At 48.7% G+C, this 19,560-nt stretch overlaps 1 protein-coding gene across 1 annotated transcript in view; it reads left to right on the top strand.

Annotated features, from left to right (window-relative positions):
• Positions 1-19,560, top strand: part of LOC145337165 (uncharacterized) — a 276,871-nt gene that overhangs the window by 209,176 nt on the left and 48,135 nt on the right.

The raw sequence follows: 19,560 nt of genomic DNA, 5'->3' as shown, positions 1-19,560 counted from the left end.
CTCAATTAGGAGACCCCCCTCTCAGTTTGGAGTGCCCCCTGTGAATTAGGACTTCCCCTGTTAAATAGGAGTGCCCCCTGTCAGTTATGAGTGTCCCTGTCAGTTAGGAGTGCCCCTATCTGTTAGAAGTGCCCCCTGTCAATTGGGAGTGTCCCTTGTCAACTAGGAGTGACCCCTGCCAATTTGAACAGCCCCCTGCTAATTTGGAGGGCCCCCTGTCAACTGGGAGTGCCCCCTGTCAATTATGAGTGCCCCCTGTCAATGAGGAGTTGCCCTCTCAATTAGGAGTACCCTCTCTCAATTAGGAGTGCCCCCTGCCAATTAGGAGTGCCCTCTGACTATTTGGAGTGCCTCTGTCAATTTGGAATTGCCGCCGTCCATTAGGAGTGTCCCCTGTCCATTAGGAGTGTTCCCTGTCAATTAGGAGTTCCCCCTGTCAATTAGTGGTGCCCCCTGTCAACTAAGAGTTCACACTTCAATTAGGAGTGCCCCCTGTCAATGAGCAGTGTCCACTCTCAATTATGAGTGCCCCTGTCAATTAGGAGTGCCTCCTAACAATTAGGAGTGCCCCCAGTCCAGTAGGAATGACCCCTGTCAATTATGAGTATTCCCTGTCAATTAGGAGCGATCCCTGAGAATCAGCACTGCCCCCTGTCAATTAGGAGTGCCACTTGTCAATCTGGGGGGCCACCTGTCAGATTGAGTGCCCCCTGTCAAGTAGGAGTGCCCCTGACATTAGTCAACTAGGAGAGACTCCTGTCAATCAGGAGTGTCCCCTGTCAACTAGGAGCCCTCTGTCAATTAGCAGTGCCCCCAGTCAATTAGGAGCGACTGCTGTCAATCAGGAGTGTCCCCTGTCAATTAGGAGTGCCCCATGTAAATTAGGAGTGCCCCCTGTCAAGTAGGAGTGACTGCTGTCAATTAGGAATGCCCCCTGTCAATTAGAACATAGAAAAACTACAGCACAAACAGGCCCTCCAGCCCACAAGTTGTGCCGAACATGTCCCTACCTACGAGGCTTACCTATAACCCTCAATCCTACTAAGTCCCATGTACTTATCCAAAAGTGTCTTAAACGACCCGATCAAAACTGCTTCCACAACCACTGCGGGCAGCCGATTCCACGCACCCACCACCCTCTGAGTGAAAAACTTACCCCTGACATCTCCTCTGTACCTACTCCCCAGCACCTTAAACCAGTGTCCTCTTGTGGCAGCCATTTCAGCCCTAGGAAGAAGCCTCTGAGAATCCATTCGATCAATACCTCTCAACATCTATACACCTCTATCATGTCACCTCTCATCCTTCATCTCTCTAAGGAGAAAAGACCAAGCTCTCTCAACCTAGCTTCATAAGGCATGCCACTCAATCCAGGCAACATCCTTGTAAATCTTCTCTGCACCCTTTCTATGGCTTCCACATCCTTCCTGTAATGAGGCGACCATAACTGAACACAGTATTCCAAGTGGGGTCTGACCAGGGTCTTATACAACTGCAGCATTATTTCCCGACTCCTAAACTCAATTCCTCGATTGATGAAGACCAGAAAAATCATCTGCCTTCTTAACCACATCCTCTACCTGCGAAGCTGATTTGAGCATCCTATGAACCCGGACCCCAAATCCTTCTGATCTTCCACAGTGCCAAGAGTCTTACCCTTAGTATTATATTCCGTCATCCTATTTGACCTGCCAAAATGAATCACCACACACTTATCTGGGTTGAAGTCCATCTGCCACTTCTCTGCCCAGTCTTGCATCCTATCAATGTCTCGTTGCAACTTCTGACATCCCTCCACACTTATTGACAACACCTGCAACCTTTGTGTCATCAGCAAACTTACCAACCCATTCCTCCACTTCCTCATCCAGGTCACTTATAAAAAAATCACAAAGAACAAGGGTCCCAGAACAGATCCCTGGGACGCTCCACTGGTGTCCGACCTCCATGCAGAAAAAGACCCATCTACAACCACTCTTTGCCTTCTGAGGGCAAGCCAGTTCTGGATCCACAATGTTCCCTTGGATTGCGTGCCCTTTCACTTTCTTCCAAGCCTTGCATGGAGGACCTCATCAAAAGCCTTGCTGAAGTCCATATAAACTACATCTACTGCTCTTCGTTCGTCAATGTGTTCAGTCACATCTTAAAAATTCAACCAGGCTCATAAGGCAGGATCTACCTTTGACAAAGCCATGCTGACGACTTTTGATCATACTGTAGCTTTCCAAATGTTCAGAAATCCTGCATCTCAGGATCTTCTCCATCAACTTACCAACCACTGGGGTTAGACTCGCTGGTTTATAATTTCCTGGGCTATCTCTTCCTTTCTTGAATAAAGGAACCACATCTGCAATCCTCTGGAACCTCTCCCATCTCCATTGATGATGCAAAGATCATCGCCAGAGGCTCTGCAATCTCTTTCCTCGCCTCCCACAGTAACCTGGGGTACATCCCATCTGGTACCGGCGACTTACCTAACTTGATGCTTTTCAAAAGCACCAACACATCCTCTTTCTTAATGTCCACATACTCAAGCTTTTCAGTCTGCTGCAAGCCTGCACTGCAGCCACCAAGATCCTTTTCCACTGGGAATACTAAAGTAAAGTATTCATTGAGCACCTCTGCTATTTCTACCGGTTCTATCCAAACTTCCCTACCGTCACATTTGATAGGTTCTATTCCTTCACATCTCATCCTTTTGCTCTTCACATACTTGTAGAATGACTTGGGGTGTTCCTTAACCTTACCTGCCAAGGTCTTCTCATGACCCCTTCTGGCTCTTCTAATTTTCTTCTTAAGTTCCTTCCTACAAGTCGTATACTCCTCTAGGTCCCTAACTTTATCTAGCTCCCTGAACCTTTTGTACGCTTTAGGAGTGATCTCTGCCAATTAGCAGTCCCCCTGTCAATTTGGAGTGCCACCTGTCAGATTGGAGTGACCCCTGTCAACTAGGCATGCCCCCTGTCAATTAGGAAGGCCCCCTGTCAATGAGGTGTTGCCCCATCAATTAGGAGTGCCCCCTGTCAATTAGGAGTGCTCCATGTCAAGTAAGATTTCCACTATCAATTAGGAGCACCCCTGTCAATTAGGAATACCCCCTGTCAATTATGAGTTCCCCTTGAACAATTGAACAATTCTTCAAGAAGGGGAATTGAGACAACTCTGGTAATTTTAGCCTTACTTCTGTTGTGGGCAAAGTTTTAGGAAGGATTATAAGAGATAGGATTTACGATCATCTAGAAAGGAATGATTTGATTTGGGTTAGTCAACATGATTTTGTGAATCAGGTAGGTCATGCCTCACAAACCTTATTGAGTTCCTTGAGAAGGTGACCAAAGAGGTGGATAAGGTAAAGCAGTAGATATGGTGTGTATGGATTTCAGTAAAGGTTCCCCACAGTAAGCTATTGCAGAAGATCCGGAGGCGTGGGATTGAGGGTGATTTAGCGGCTTGGATCAGAAATTGGCTAGTTGTAAGAAGACAGAGGGTGGTGGTTGATGGGAAATGTTCATCCTGGAGTTCAGTTACTAGTGGCGTACCGCAAGGATCTGTTTTGGGGCCACTGCTGTTTGTCATTTTTATAAATGACTTGGATGAGGGCATAGAAGGATGGGTTAGTAAATTTATGGATGACACTAAAGTCAGTGGAGTTGTGGACAGTGTGGAAGATGTTGCAGGTTACAGAGGGACATAGATAAGCTGCCAAGCTGGGCTGAGAGGTGGTAAGTGGAATTTAATGCGGAAAAGTGTGAGGTGATTCACTTTGGAAGGTGTAACAGGAATACAGAGTACTAATGGTAAGATACTTGGTAGTGTGGATGAACAGAGAGATCTCGGTGTCCATGTGCATAGATCCCTGAAAGTTGGCACCCAGATTGATAGGGTTGTTAAAAGGGCATACGGTGTGTTAGCTTTTATTGGTAGAGGGATTGAGTTTCGGAGCCCTGAGGTCATGTTGCAGCTGTACAAAACTCTGGTGTACTTGGAGTTGTCAGGGTTGGAGGAGATTAGAGATAGGGAGGGTTGTGGGGGCTGGAGTAGGTTACAGAGATAGGGAGGGTTGTCGGGGCTGGAGGAGGTTACAGAGATAGGGAGGACTGTGGGGGCTGGAGGATGTTACAGAGGTAGGGAGGGTTGTAGGGTCTGAAGGACGTTGCAGAGAGAGGGAGGTTACAGAGACAGGGAGAGCTGTAGAGGCTGGAGGAGGTTATAGAGGGAGGGTGTACGGGCTGGAGGAGGTTACAGAGAAAGGCAGGGTTGTAGGGGCTGGAGAAATTCACAGAGGTTGGGGAGAGCTGTAGAGGCTGGAGGAGGTTATAGAGATAGGGAGGGTTATTGGGGCTGGGGGAGGTTATAGAGATAGATGGTTATCGGGGCTGGAGGGGGTCACAGAGATAGGGAGTGTTGTAGGAGCTAGAGGGGGGTCACAGATAGGGAGGGTTATCGGGGCTAGAAGAGGTCACTGAGACAGGGAGGGTTGTAAGAGCTCGAGCAGGTCACAGATACAGGAAGGGTTGTAGGGGCTGGAGGAGGTTACAGAGATAGGGAGGGTTATTGGGCTGGAAGAAGTCACACAGATAGGGAGAGTTGTAGGGCTAGAAGAGGTCACAGAGGTAGGGAGGATGAGAGGAGCACAGTTACTTAAGAACATAAGAAATAGGAGGAGTAGGCCATCTAGCCCTTCGAGCCTGCCCCACCATTCAATAAGATCATGGCTGATCTGAAGTGGATCAGTTCCACTTTCCTGCTTTCTCCCCATAACCCTTAATTCCCTTGTCTATCAGAAACCTATCTACCCGTGACTTAAATATATTCAGCGAGGTAGCCTCCATCACTTCAATGGGCAGAGAATTCCAGAGACTCACCACCCTTTGAGTAAAGAAGTTCCTCCTCAACTCCGATCTAAACTGACCGACCCCCCCCCCCCCCCCCCCCACCCCATTTTGAGGCTGTGCCCTCTAGTTCTGCTATCTTTTCTAAGTGGGAAGAATCTCTCTACCTCTACCCTATCCATTCCCTTCATTATCTTATATGTCTCTATAAGATCCCCCCTCATCCTTCTAAACTCCAACGAGTCCAGACCCAGTCTATTCAATCTCTCCTCATAGGCTAGCCCCCTCATCTCCGGTATCAGCCTAGTGAACCTTCTCTGCACTCCCTCCAAGGCCAATATATCCTTTCGCAAATGCAGCGACCAAAACTGCACACGGTACTCCAGTTGCGGCCTCACCAGTACCCTGTACAGTTGCAGCAAGACCTCCCTGATTTTATATTCTATCCCCCTCGCTAAATGGTAAACAGTTGAGGCCCCAGCACTGATCCCTGCGGCACTCCACTAGTCACCAACTGCCAACCAGAATAGCACCCATTGATTCCAACTTTCTGCTTCTTATTAGACAACCAATCCTCTATCCACGCTAACACCAACTCTGTGCACTCTAACCTTTTGCAGCAGTCTTTTGTGAGGCACCTTATCAAACGCCTTCTGGAAATCTAAAAACACCACATCCACTGATTCCCCTCTGTCTACCGCACTAGCCACATCCTCATAGAATGCCAATAAATTTGTTAAACACAACTTCCCCTTCACAAATCCATGCTGCGTCTGCTTGATCAAACCGTTCTTTTCTAGGTGCCTCGCTATTTCTTCTTTGATGACGGATTCTAGCATTTTTCCAACTACGGACGTTAAACTAACTGGCCTATAATTCTCTGCCTTTTGTCTGCTGCCTTTTTTAAACAGCGGTGTAACATTAGCCGTTTTCCAATCTTCTGGCACCTCCCCAGAGTCCAGCGAGTTTTGGTAAATAATCACTAAGGCATCCGCTATCACCTCTGCCATTTCTTTCAGAAACCTGGGATGCATTCCATCCGGTCCTGGGGACTTGTCCACCTTCAGTCCCATTAGTCTATCAAGCACTACCTCTGTAGTGACAGTAATTGCATTCAGGCCCTCAACTCCTACCATCCTTTTATCTTTAATATTCGGCAAGCTATTCGTGTCCTCCTCCGTGAAGACCGACACAAAAAGCTTATTTAAAGCCTCAGCCGTTTCCTCATCGCCCACCGCTAAATCCTCCCTCTCGTCCTCCAAGGGTCCAACATTCACTCTAGCCAGTCTCTTCTTTATATATTTGTAAAATCTTTTACTATCATTTTTTATATTTAGAGCTAGTTTAGCTTCATACTCTATCTTTCCTTTCTTTATCGCTTTCTTAGTCATTCTTTGTTGTTTTTTAAATCTTTCCCAATCTTCTAATCACCCACTATTTTTAGCCGCTCTGAACGCATCAGCTTTTAATTTAATACTCCCCTTTATTTCCTTCGATAACCACAGCTGTTATCTCTTCTCTTACAGTCCTTCTTTACCGTCGGAATATATTTCTGCTGAGAACCGAAAAAGATTAATATAGCTCGCTCCCTCGTCGGTTCCATCACACACTGTTCAAGGAAACTATCCTGACAGCATTCCAAGAACTCTTCCTCAAGCCCACTGCGCCTGAATTGACTCAACCAATCAATATGCAGATTAAAATCCCCCATAATTATTGCCGTTCTGTTTCTGCACTCATCAATTATTTGTTTGTTTATAGCCCACCCCACCCCAAAGTTATTATACCACCCTGATATTACCCTTTATTAACAGAGCTATCCCACCTCCTTTTTCCTCCTGTCTATCCTTCCTAAACGCCTGATATCCCTGGATATTCCGTTCCCAGTCCTGGTCACCCTGCAACCACGTTTCTGTAATGGCCACTAGATTTATACCCATTTGTGCTGATTTGTGCCATCATTGTTCGTTGGAGCGAGCGGAGAGAGTAAAGGTAAGCGATTGACTTTGTAAAGTTTTTTGCGGGCTTTTTAATGGAAATCCAACTTTAAAAGTTAAACAGGAAGTGGGTCGCGGGGTCTTCTGGGAAGGGATTTTTACCGCGCAAAGTGTAAAAGGAGGGTTGCAGTAGACAGCCGGCAGCGTCGGGAGCGGTCAGTTGAGGACAGATTTGAATTGGATGACTTTTTGAAGGTTAAACATTTGCAGGACAGTGGGGAAAGAAGATGGGGGAATGATTGACATTGAATGGGCTGGTACACGGATGATGGCTGAATGAACTCATTGAATCATAGAATCCCTTCAGTGCAAAAGAAGGCTCTTCAGCCCATCCAGTCTGCACTGACAACAATCCTATCCAAGCCTTCACCTTGTTACCCCACATATTTACCCTGCTGGAACTACAAAAGGTCGTGAATGTCGCCCAATCATGCAAACCAGCCTCCCATCCATTGACTCTGTCTACACTTCCCGCTGCCTTGGTAAAGCAGCCAGCATAATTAAGGACCCTGCGCACTCTGGACATTCTCTCTTCCACCTTCTTTTTCATATATATATTCCAAAAATATACTTTATTCATAAAAATCTCAAATAAACTATTGCAAATGTACAGGGCTTTGAATTGCAAACAATGAATCAAAATATTTTTACAGATTTATACAAATTACAATCATTACATTTCAATACTTAAACTATATACACGCCTCAATAAATTACTGTGTGCCGTTAGTGCTCAGATTGGCACACAGCTCCGCAGGTCGAGGGTATTCTGCAGCTCCTGGGCCCTCGGTCTGCCTCCGTTGGAAGGCCTTACAGTGTGGCCTTTCCCCATTGTGCCTTTGCGGCGGCTGCCCCAAGCTTCAGCCCGTCCCTCAGCACGTAGTCCTGGACCTTGGAATGTGCCAGTCTGCAACACTCGATCGAGGACAATTCTTTCTGCTGGAAGATCAGCAAGTTTCGGGCGGACCAAAGTGAGTCCTTCACCGAGTTGATGACCTTCCAGCAGCGGTTGATATTTGTCTCGGTGTGCGTCCCTGGAAACAGCCCGTAGAGCACAGAGCCCTGCGTCACCGAGCTGCTCGGGACGAACCTCGACCAATACCACTGCATCTCACTCCAGACCTTCTTTGCAACGGCACATTCCACAAGGAGGTGTGCGACCGTCTCATCAGCCCCGCAGCCGCTTCGAGGGCAGCGTGCGGTGCTGTTGAGACCTCGAGCGTGCATAAAGGATCTGACAGGGAGTGCCCTTCTCACCACCAGCCAAGCCAGATCTTGGTGCTTGTTTGTCAGTTCTGGTGGTGAGGCATTCTGCCAGATGACACTGACAGTCTGCTCATGGAACCTTCCGACAGGATCCGTCATCTCCTTTTCTCTCAGGGCTCCGAGGACGTTACGTGCTGACCACTGCATAATCACCCTGTGGTCAAAGGTGTGTTTGCGGAAAAATTTCTCCACGAAGGACAGGTGCTGCGGTACGGTCCAACTACTCGGAGCGTTCCGCGGCAGTGTGGCCAGCCCAATCCTCCGCAACACTTGGGAAAAAGGTACAAAAGTCTGAGGTCACGCACTTAACCGACTCAAGAACAGCTTCTTCCCTGCTGCTGTCAGACTTTTGAATGGACCTACCTCACATTAAGTTGATCTTCCTCTACACCCTAGCTATGACTGTAAACACTACATTCTGCACCCTATCCTTTCCTTCTTTATGAATGGTATGCTTTGTCTGTATAGTGCGCAAAAAACAATACTTTTCACTTTATGTTAATACATGTGACAATAATTAATCAAATCCAATCTGTCAGAACCGATGCCCTGACAGTGAATGTGTGTGTGTGTGTTGCAGGGCTGGAAAGGTGTAACTACGAGGAGGATTGGAGAGGTTGGGGTTATTTTCCTTGGGACAGAGAAGGCTGAGGGTTGACTTGATTAAGGTGTGCAAAATGATGAGGGAAAGATAGAGTGAACAGAATAAAATAGTTTCCCCTGATGGAGAATTCTCGAACCAGGGACACAGATTCAAGGTAAGTGGTCACAGGATGGGATATGAGGAAGAGGGTTTTTTACACTGCAGGAGGTGGGTGTCTGGAATTCACGCCTGAGTTGGTGGTGGAGGCAGAGACCCTAAACTCTTTTAAAAAGTGTCTTGATCTGCACCGTAAATGCTGTAAGCTATGGGACGGGTGCAGTAAGGTGGGATTAGAAAGAATGTCCTTGGGTTGGCATGGAGAAGATGGGCTGAATTGCCTCCTTCTGTACAGTAACTTTTCAATGGTTCAGTGACCCCTGGTCCATCTTCCCAATCCCAGCAGCCGATCTAATGCCAGAATGTCCCGAGATTGCTTCACATTCAGAAGACATTCAGGAGAACATCAGAACTAGGAGCAGGAGTAGGCCATTCGGCCTAACTTCCCCGCTTCTATCTTATCTATTCCCTTCATAGTCTTACATGTTTCAGTAAGATTTCCCCTCATTCTTCTGAATTCCAGTGAATATAGTCCCAGTCTACTCAGTCTCTCCTCAAAAGCCAACTCTCTCAACTCCGGAATCAACCTAGTGAATCTCCTCTGCACCCCCTCCAGTGCCAGTATATCCTTTCTCAAGTAAGGAGACCAAAACTGTACACAGTACTCCAGGTGTGGCCTCACCAGCACCTTATACAGCTGTAACATAACCTCCCTGTTTTTAAACTCCATCCCTTTAGCAGTGAAGGACAGAATTCCATTCGCCTTCTTAATTACCTGCTGCACCTGCAAACCAACTCCTTGAGATTCCTGCACAAGGACACCCAGATCCCTCTGCGCATCAGCATACTGCAATTTTTTTTTCCATTTTGCTGTTATTCCTACCAAAATGGATGACCTCACATTTACCAACATTGTACTCCATCTGCCAGATTCTCGCCCATACTATCTATGTCCCTTTGCAGGTTTTCAGTATCCTCTGCACACTTAGTGTCATCTGTGAATTTTGACACACTACTCTTGGTCCCCAACTTCAAATCACCTATGTAAATCGTAAACAATTGCTGAGGCACAGCACAAGTCACTGATCGCCAACCAGAAAAACACCCATTTACCCCCATCTTTTGCTTTCTGTTAGTTAACCAATCCTCTATCCATGCTAATACACTACCCGTAACACTGTGCATCTTTATCTTGTGTTGCATTCTTTGGTGCAGCACCTTGTCAAATGCCTTCTGGAAATCCAGATACACCACATCCACAGGTTCCCCACTGCACATGTAATGTTTTCAAAGAACTCCACCAAATTAGTCAAACATGACCTGCCCTTTATGAACACATGCTGCATATTTCCAGTGGGACAATTTATATCCAGATGTCTCGCTATTTCTTCCTTGATAGATTCAAGCATTTTCCCTACTACAGAAGTTAAGCTGACCAGCCTATAGTTACTTGTATTTTGTCTACCTCCCATTTTAAACAGTGACATCATATTTGCTATTTTGCAGTCTGCAGGAACCACCGCAGAGTCCAGCGAATTTTTGTAAATTACTATTAGCGCATTTGCTATTTCTTCTATCTCTTTTAGTATCCTGGGATGCATTCTATCAGGACCAGGAGACTTGTCTACTTTTAGCCCCATTAGCTTGACCAACACTATCTCTCTCATGATAGTGATAGTTTCTAGGTTCTCACCTGCCATAGCCTTCCTGTCATCAATTTTTGGCATGTTATTTGTGTCTTCCACTGTGAAGACAGACACAAAATACCGCAGCCACTCCTGGGACATTCAGGACGAGTGGACATCCTGGAGCCAGGATTTTTTGGACTGTGGCCTCTGCAGCGTTAGTGACTTGAGAAGAGATGATCGCAGGTCAGAGATCACTCCGGGGCTTATGTGTAGCTGGAGTCAGTGAAGGGAGGAGTGGAGGAGAAATGAAGGGAGAGAGGGAGGGAAGAAGGAAAAGTGGAGGGAGGGAAAAGGAAGGAATGAAAAGATCTGGGTGGGTGCTGATTCAGAGATCACTCAGTGGGTGTTTGTTGAACTCCATGTAGCCGGAGTTTAGAAAATATATTAATCAAGGATAGAAAGAGACAGAGAGAGAGAGAAACAGTAAGAGAAACAGAGCGAGAGAGAGAACATAGAACACTACAGCACAAACAGGCCCTTCGGCCCACAAGTTGCGCCGATCACATCAACACCTACCAATCTATAGACCTATCTATAACCCCCAATCCCATTAAACCCCATATACTCATCCAGAAGTCTTTTAAAAGACCCCAGCGAGTTTGCCTCCACCACCACTGACGGCAGCCGATTCCATTCACTCATCACCCTCTGAGTGAAAAACTTACCCCTAACATCACTTCTGAACTTCCCTCCCCGCACCTTAAATCTGTGTCCTCTCGTAGCGACCATTTCAACCCGGGGAAATAGCCTCTGAGAATCCACCCTATCTATTCCTCTCAACATTTTATAAACTTCTATCAGGTCGCCTCTCAACCTTCGTCTCTCCAGGGAAAAGAGTCCCAGCTCCCTCAACCTAACTTCATAAGGCATGCCTCCCAGTCCAGGCAACATCCTTGTAAATCTCCTCTGTACCCTTTCAATAGCTTCTACGTCTTCCTGAGAGACAGACAGACAGACCAAGAGAGACAGAGACAAAAAGGCAGGGAGAGAGAGAGAGAAAAACAGAGCAAAACAGAGAGAGACAGACAGAGAAAAGAGACATAGAGAAAGAAAGGAGAGAGAGAGACAGAGAAAGGGGGAGGGAGACAGAGAGAGAAGGGGGAGGAGAGAAAGGGAGAGAGAGAGAAAGTCAAAGAGAAAGAAAGGGAGAAAGACAGAAAGAGAGAGAAAGGGAGAAAGACAGATAGAGAAAGGGAGACAGAGAAAGGGAGAGAGAGGGAGAAGGGGAGAGACACACAGCGAAAAGAGAGAGAGAAAGAAACAAATAAACAGAGAGAGAACAGGAGAGAGAGAGATAGTGACACAAAGGGAGAAAGCTAAAAAGTAAAAATGAAAGACGGAGCTAGAGATAGAAAGAGGAAAAAATAGAGTCAGTAGTGTGGAGTGAGAGAGGGAGTGTGAGTGGGAAGAGGGGGCCAGGTGAGGGGTGGTGACTGGGCAAAGATGGGTAAAGGGATGGGTCAGTTGGTGAGGGTCAATGGGTGAGGGTCAGTTGGTATGGGGCAGTGGGTGGGTGACAGGCAGTGGGTGGGTGAGGGGCAGTGAGTTGGTGAGGGGCAGTGGGTGGTTGAGGGTCAGTGGGCGGGATGGGGCAAAGGGTGAGGGTGGGTGGGTGAGGGGCAGTGAGTGTGTGAGGGACAGTGAGTCTGTGAGGGACAATGGGTGGGTGAGGGGCATTAAGTGGGTGAGGGGCAGTGGGTGACGGGGCAGTGGGTGGGTGGGTGAGGGGCAGTGGGTGAGTGGCAGTGAGTGAGGGGCGGTGGGTGTGTGTGAGGGTCAATGAGTGGGTGAGGGGGAGTGGGTGAGGGGGGGAAAGAGGGCGAGTGAGTGAGGGGGGGGAAAGGGGGCAGTCAGTGGGAGGCAGTGTGGGAGGGGTTCATGGGCCCCACCAGCAGGGGCAGTGCGCGGCGAATCCGAAGCCCAAACCCCACAACCCTGCCCCCCCAACCCGCCCCGCCACCCCACCCCGCCATGACACTGCTGCCGAGACCCCGCCCCCTGCCCGGAACCCGACCCCCTACAACCCAACCCTGCCCATACTCTGCCCCCACCCCACTCCCACCCCTGAACCAAACCCCACCCCCTGCCTAGATCTCTCCTTAGGCCCAGACCCTGCCCATACTCTGCCCCCACCCCTGCCCATACTCTGCCCCGCCCTGCCCCACCCCACCCCTGCCCCACCCCGCCCCTGCCCCACCCCACCCCCGCCCCTGAACAAAACCCCACCCCTGAACCAAACCCCACCCCCTGCCTAGATCTCTCCTTAGGCCCAGACCCTGCCCTTCGGCCCATACACCCTTTAGTCAAACCCCCGGCCCTGAATCAAAGCCTGCCCCCCCCCCCCCCCCCCCCCCCCCCCCGAGTCCACGCCCCTGCCCCTGCTCAGTCCCCCTCAGACAAACCTTACCCCCTTACCCTGCAACTCTGACCCCTTTACCCTGAGAGTCCAACCTTGAACCTGAGACTCTGACCCCTGACCCTGAGACTCTGACCCCCAACCACCTCACACTGAGACCTTGACCCCGAGACTCTGACCCCTTCATGCTGAGACTCTGACACCTTCACGCTGAGACTCTGACACCTGACCCCGACCCCTTCACGCTGAGACTCTGACTCCTGACCCTAAGATTCTGACTCCATCATCCTGAGATTCATATCCCTGATCCTGACACTCTGACCCCTCAACCTGAGACTTTGATCCCTGACTTCCTTACACTGGGACTCTGAACCTTGACCCTGAGACTCTGACTCCTGACTCCCTGACCCCGAGAATCTGACCCTGACCCTAAGACTCTGACCCCTGACTCTCTCATCCTGAGCCTCTGACCTCAGACCTGAGACTTTGATGTGGATGTGCCGGTGTTGGACTGGGGTAAACACAGTAAAAAGTCTGACAACACCAGGTTTTAGTCCAACCGATTTATTTGACAGTAAACTCACAAGCTTTCGAGGTTTCCCTCTTTGTCAGGTGAATGGAGAGTTCTGGCCTCGGACAGAGCATATAAAGCACAGACAGTTTACAGATTACTGATTAGAATGCGAATCTACACCTAACCTGCTGTTCAAGTCCTAAAGTGGCCGACAATGTGAGTGGAAGGAGCACTGATCACAGGTTAAAGAGATGTGTATTGTCTCCAGACAGTACAGTGAGTGAGGTTTTGCAAACCCAGGCGAGTCACAGGGGTTACAGATAGTGCGACATGAACCCAAGATCCCTGTTGAGACCGTCCTCATGTGTGCGGGACTTGGCTGTTCCACACACATGAGGACGGTCTCAACAGGGATCTTGGGTTCATGTCGCACTATCTGTAACCCCTGTGACTCGCCTGGGTTTGCAAAACCTCACTCACTGTGCTGTCTGGAAACAATACACATCTCTTTAACCTGTGATCAGTGCTCCTTCCACTCACATTGTCGGCCACTTTAGGACTTGAACAGCAGGTTAGGTGTAAAGATTCACATTCTAATCAGTAATCTGTAAACTGCCTGTGCTTTATATGCTCTGTCCGAGGCCAGAACTCTCCATTCACCTGACAAAGAGGGGAACCTCAAAAGCTTATGCGTTTACTATCAAATAAATCGGTTGGACTAAAACCTGGTGTTGTCAGACTTTTTACTGAGATTTTGACCCATGATCCTGAGAATCTGACCCCTGACTCCCTCACACAGAGACTCTGACCCTGAGACTCTCACTTCTGACCCTGAGACTCTGACCCCTGACCCCCTCATGCTGAGATTCTGACCCGTGACCCTGAGACTCTAACCCCTGACCCTGAGACTTTGACCCCTGACTCACTCATGCTGAGACTCTGACCCCTGATTCTCTCACGTTGAGACTCTGACCCCTGACCCTGACACTCTGACCCGTGACCCCCTAGAGTGAGATTCTGACCCCTGACCCTGAGACTCTGACCCCTGACTCCCCCCACGCTGAGATTCTGACCCACTTGACCCTGAGATTCTGAGCCTGAGTCTGTGTACCTGGCCCACTGCCTCTGAGACTCTGATCACTGACCCCCTCACGCAGAGACTGTGACCCCTGACCACCCTGACCCTGAGACTCTGACCCCTCTGACACAGAGATTCTGACCTCTGATTCTGAGAGTTTGACCCCTGACCCTGAGACTCTGACCCCTGACTCCCTCACACTGAGATTCTGACCCCTGACCATGAGACTCTGACCCATGACCCCCTAGAGTGAGATTCTGACCCCTGACCCTGTGACTATGAACCCATGACACTGAAAACCTGACCCTGAGACTCTGACCCCTGACCTGAGATTCTGACCCTGAGCCTCTGATCCCTGATTCCCCCATGCTGAGACTCTGACCCTTGAGACTTGATTCCTGATTCCGTCACCTGAGACTCTGACATAAGAACATAAGAAATAGGAGCAGGAGTAGGCCATCTAGCCCCTCGAGCCTGCCCCGCCATTCAATAAGATCATGGCTGATCTGAAGTGGATCAGTTCCACTTTCTTGCTTTCTCCCCATAACCCTTAATTCCCCTGTCTATCAGAAACCTATCTACCCGTGACTTAAATATATTCAAGGTAGCCTCCACCACTTCAATGGGCAGAGAATTCCAGAGATTCACCACCCTTTGAGTGAAGAAGTTCCTCCTCAACTCCGATCTAAACTGCCCCCCCACTTCATTTTAAGGCTGTGCCCTTTAGCTCTGATTTCCTTTCTAAGTGGAAAGAATCTCTCTACCTCTACCCTATCTAGCCCCTTCATTATCTTGTAAGTCTCTATAAGATTCCCCCCTCAGCCTTCTAAACTCTAACAAGTACAGACCCAGTCTATTCAATCTCTCTTCATAAGCTAACCCCCTCATCTCCGGTATCAGCCTGGTGAACCTTCTCTGTACTCCCTCCGAGGCCAATATATCCTTTCGCAAATACGGGGACCAAAACTGTACACAGTACTCCAGTTGTGGGCTCACCAGTGCCTTGTACAGTTGCAGCAAGACCTCCCTGCTTTTATATTCTACCCCCCCTCGCTACAAAGGCCAACATCCCATTCGCCTTCTTGACCACCTGCTGCACCTACAGACTGGATTTTTGCGATTTGTGCACAAGGACCCCCAGGTTCCTCAGCACCGTAGCATGCTGCAGCTTTTCACCCTTTAAATAATAATCCCTCCTACTATTACTTCTACCCCTGACTCCCTCATGCTGAGACTATGACCCCTAACCCTGAGACTCTGACCCCGACCCCCTGATCCTAAAACTGACTCCCGACCCTCAGACTCTGATCCTGACTCACTCACACTGACACTCTGACCCTGAGACTCTGACCTCTGACCCACATACCTGAGACTCTGACCTGTGACCCTGAGACTGACCCCTGACTCACTCACGCTGAGACTCTGACCCCTGACCCTGAAATTCTGACCTCTGACTCCTCCACACTGGGACTTTGACCCCTGACCTAAGACTCTGAACCCTGACCCCTTGACCCTGAGACTCTGACCCCGACCCCAGGACTCTGACCCCTGACTCTCTCACATTGAGACTGACCGCTGACCCTGAGACTCTGATCACTGACCCCCTCATGCTGAGATTCTGACCCCCGACAACTTAACCCTGAGACTGAGACCCTGACACTCTGATCCTTCAAACCTGAAACTATGACCACTGATCTCCTGACCCTTGAGACTCTGACCCCTGTCTCCCTAATGCTGATATTCTGACCCCTGACCTGAGACTCTGACATCTGACCCCCTCATGCTGAGACTCTGACCCCGGACTCTGAGACTCTGACCCCTGACCCTCTCACCCTGAGACTCTGACCCTTGAGAACCTGACCCTGAGACTCTAATCCCCAAACATGAGACTCTGACCCCCGACCCTGGGATTCTGACTCTTCACCTCCTTATCCTGAGACTCTGACCCCTGACTCTTATTCTCTGACCTCTGACCACCTCATTCTGGGACTCTGACCCCTCACTCTGAGACTCTGACACCCTACCCCTTAGCCTGAGACTCTGACCCCTGACCCTGACTGTCTGACCTCTGACCACCTCATCCTGCGACTCTGACCCCTGACTCTGAGACTCTGACCCCTGACCCCCTTACCCTAGACTCTGGACCCTGACTTCCTTACTCGTGACTCTGACCCCTGACCCTGAGAATCTACCCCTGACCCTGAGACTCTGACCACTGACGCACCCACGCTGAGAGTCTGATTCCTGACCCTGACACTCTGAACCTCTGACCCTGAGACTCTTAGCCTTGACTCCCTCACGCTGAAACTCTGACCCCGACCCTGAGGCTATGACCCCGACCGACCCTTTGAACTGAGACTCTGACCCCTGACCCCCTGAATTTGAGACTCTGTCCCCTGACTGCCTCATGCTGAGACTTTGACCCCTGACCCTGAGACTATGACTCTGACCCCTGACTCCCTCACGCTCAGACTTTGACCCCGACCCCCTCCACTGAGACTCCTTCCCTGACCCCTGACCCTGAGACGATGACCCTTAACCCCCTCACCCTGAGAGTCTGAACACTGACCCTGAGACTGTGACCCCTAACTCCTTAAACAGGACTCTGACCCCTGACCTGTGACTCTGACCCCTGACCCCCAAAACTGAGACTCTGATCTCCTGACACTGAGACTCTGACCCCTGACCCTGAGACTCTGACCCCTGACTTCCTCACACTGAGATTCTAACCCCTAACACACTGACCTGAGAAATCTGACCCCCTGACCATCAGACTCTGACCCCGATCCTAAGTCTCTGACCCCTGACTCCCTCACGTTGAGACTCTAACCTCTGATCCTGAGGCTCTGACCCTTGACCCACTCATGCTGAGACTCTGAGCCCTGACCCCTGACACCTTGATCCTGAGACTGTGACCCCGTCACTGAGACTCTGACTGTTGGAACCTGAAACTATGATTCGAGTACAAGTTCTGGATGATTCTGACTCAAAACACATTGGCTCTATTCTCTCTCCACAGATGCTGTCAGACCTGCTGAGTTTTCCCAGCATTTTCTCTATTTATTTCACATTCAAGCATCTGCAGTATTTTGCCTTTAACTTATCAGCGCAATGTTGAATACTGTTGAGGTCTTGCTGCATAGGGACATGAACTGCAGATCTGAGCAGTTGTAAATGGTATTGACATTGTGCAATCAACTACAAACATCCCCACCTCTGATCTTATAATGGAAGGAAGGTCATTGGGTTCAGCCTTTTGTACATTTTCTCTTCACTTCTCTAAAGCTAATTTTCATGGTTGGTCAGGATTGTCAGCAAAACAAAAGTCCAGGTTTCTCCAGCATTCTCTCAATTTCCCTCATACGAGGTATCAGTCTCGAGGTTCTCCTGTGCAATGTGAAGATGCAAATGTTTGACATCGCTTTACATTTGAATGAACTACTTATGGAGCAATATTCCAAATACTGGACTAATGGCTGTGTTATAATGTAAGAAGTCTCACAACACCAAGTTAAAGACCAACCAGTTTATTTACTGGTTGGACTCTAACCTGGTGTTGTGAGACTTCTCACCCCAGTCCAACGCTGGCATCTCCACATCGTATTATAATATGACATAGAAGTCTCACGACATGTTTTGATAGGTGGAAATCTATATACAGAAAGTTTTGTGTGTCATTCATTACCTTTGCAATGCCCGTCTTGCAATCACTACAGCGTGGCAGTCATGGAGTAAACACCCATTAAAACGTATCCAACTGCTGGAACAAGTTTCACCTGTTCCCAAAGCAACCACATCGTACTGTTCACTGTTGCCATCTTTTGTCACTGTGAAATCAAAAAGTGGAATGTGTGTAATCTTTACAGGAACAATACAGAGAAGTTATCTGGATGTACAGTCAGTCAATTTGGAGTCTTAGTACACCTACAGGGATGTAGGTTGTAGCCAAACAGGCCATCTGAAATGGCGTTTTGTAAAGCACTCTGGGACAACTGGGCAAGAGACTAAACCGACAGGCTGCAGTTTAAAGACAAACAGGCTGCAACTCTGGTGAGTGAATACACAGGATATGGGCCATCTCCAGGATGAAAGAGACTTTCTGGTCGCAGTGGGTTGTGTGCCAGACGTAAAGGCGCCGTGAATCCTGTGGAGGCTGCCTCGCTAAATATTTTTAAGAAGCTGGTTGATGGGTTCTTGATAAGAGAGGGGATTAAGGGTTATGGGGAGAGGGCGGGAAAGTGGAACTGAGCCACGACAGATCAGCCGTGATCTTATTGAATGGTGGGGCAGGCTCGAAGGGCTAGATGGCCTACTCCTGCTCCTATTTCTTATGTTCTTATGTATGTGACCTATGTGCCTACAACATCTACAGGCATGGCCGCCAGGGACACACCCAGAGATCGGTGTGGTAGCACCTGATTGGACTCTTATCGATCAGGGTGATCAAGTCCTGATCGATTGATTGGCAATGGCCAAAAAAGGGCGTGAAACCAAACGGGGTATAAAGGATGCTGCACAACCAGGAATCTCTCTCTCTCTGACCCCACGAACGAGCTTCAACGATGGAGAGCCACCACACCTGAGAAGGGAGAAAAGAAAGAAGACCAGAGCCAGGGTACCACACCAGACTAAAGGACCAGACTACACAGACAACTACCAAGACCAGCACACAGATAAAGGCCAGTATCTGTTTGGGTATTTGTCAGTCACACACAGTTAAGTCAAGGTCTTGAATTGTACTTGAATTCTAGTATTTTCTGTAAGATAACTTATTGTTGGTCAGGTGGGTGATTATTGATTGTGTGGGTTTAAATAAATATTGTTTGTACTAATAAGACGTCTACTCAAAGTTATTTGTCCACCATATAAGGGTTAAAACAGGCTGATTTTTACAACATTTGGCGTCCCTGGGTGGGCATCGATAAGAAGTAACTTTGTTGCTCCGATATCGAACCCCACAGACTTTAAATTGAATGGATATTTAAAACTCAGAGCCAACAGGTGTGAACTCCTTATTGGACAAATAACTGCTTTCGGGAAATTGTTTATTGTGCATGTATTGTTACTGACAAGGAGGATAGGGTAAACTCTGTAGGTTTGTATTAGAACCCAGAGGGATTAGGACCGGA

Source organism: Carcharhinus amblyrhynchos, unplaced genomic scaffold, assembly GCF_965287045.1.
Source record: "Carcharhinus amblyrhynchos unplaced genomic scaffold, sCarAmb.v2.hapA scaffold_44, whole genome shotgun sequence".
NCBI classification, from domain to species: Eukaryota; Metazoa; Chordata; class Chondrichthyes; order Carcharhiniformes; family Carcharhinidae; genus Carcharhinus; species Carcharhinus amblyrhynchos.
This window is presented reverse-complemented; position numbering and strand designations above follow the sequence as displayed.